The 279-nt window shown below is 38.0% G+C and overlaps 1 long non-coding RNA gene across 1 annotated transcript in view; it reads right to left on the bottom strand.

Annotated features, from left to right (window-relative positions):
* Window positions 1-220: 220 nt before the first annotated feature.
* The window catches only part of LOC116686041 (uncharacterized), a 2,291-nt gene continuing 2,232 nt past the window's right edge, over window positions 221-279 (bottom strand). The window contains exon 3 of the long non-coding RNA XR_004331134.1: window positions 221-252. This is a non-coding gene — a long non-coding RNA (uncharacterized LOC116686041). The remainder of the gene's footprint in view (window positions 253-279) is intronic.

The following is a 279-nucleotide window of genomic DNA, read 5'->3' as shown; positions in this document are numbered from 1 at the left end:
TGGGTAGACGTCAGAGTTTAGTCCGGCTACTGTTTTGAAACCAATAACAAAAATAATTCAAATGCTATAAGATGAATTAAAACACCCAACAAATTCAATGAAAGTAATGTTGTGTGGAATCATCCATGTTATTTTTGGGCAATTTGGTGGAAAGAAATCCCTATTTCTGAAATAAAACACTTTGAAAACGGGTCAATTTGACCCGAGGACAACACGAGGGTTAAGTAAACAGCAGCTGCTGTACAACAGCTGCTGTACAACAGCTGCTGTACAACAGCT

This window comes from Etheostoma spectabile, unplaced genomic scaffold, assembly GCF_008692095.1.
Source record: "Etheostoma spectabile isolate EspeVRDwgs_2016 unplaced genomic scaffold, UIUC_Espe_1.0 scaffold302, whole genome shotgun sequence".
In the NCBI taxonomy this organism is placed as follows: domain Eukaryota; kingdom Metazoa; phylum Chordata; class Actinopteri; order Perciformes; family Percidae; genus Etheostoma; species Etheostoma spectabile.
The sequence above is the reverse complement of the archived record's forward strand: the minus strand, read 5'-3'. Positions and strand labels throughout refer to the sequence as shown.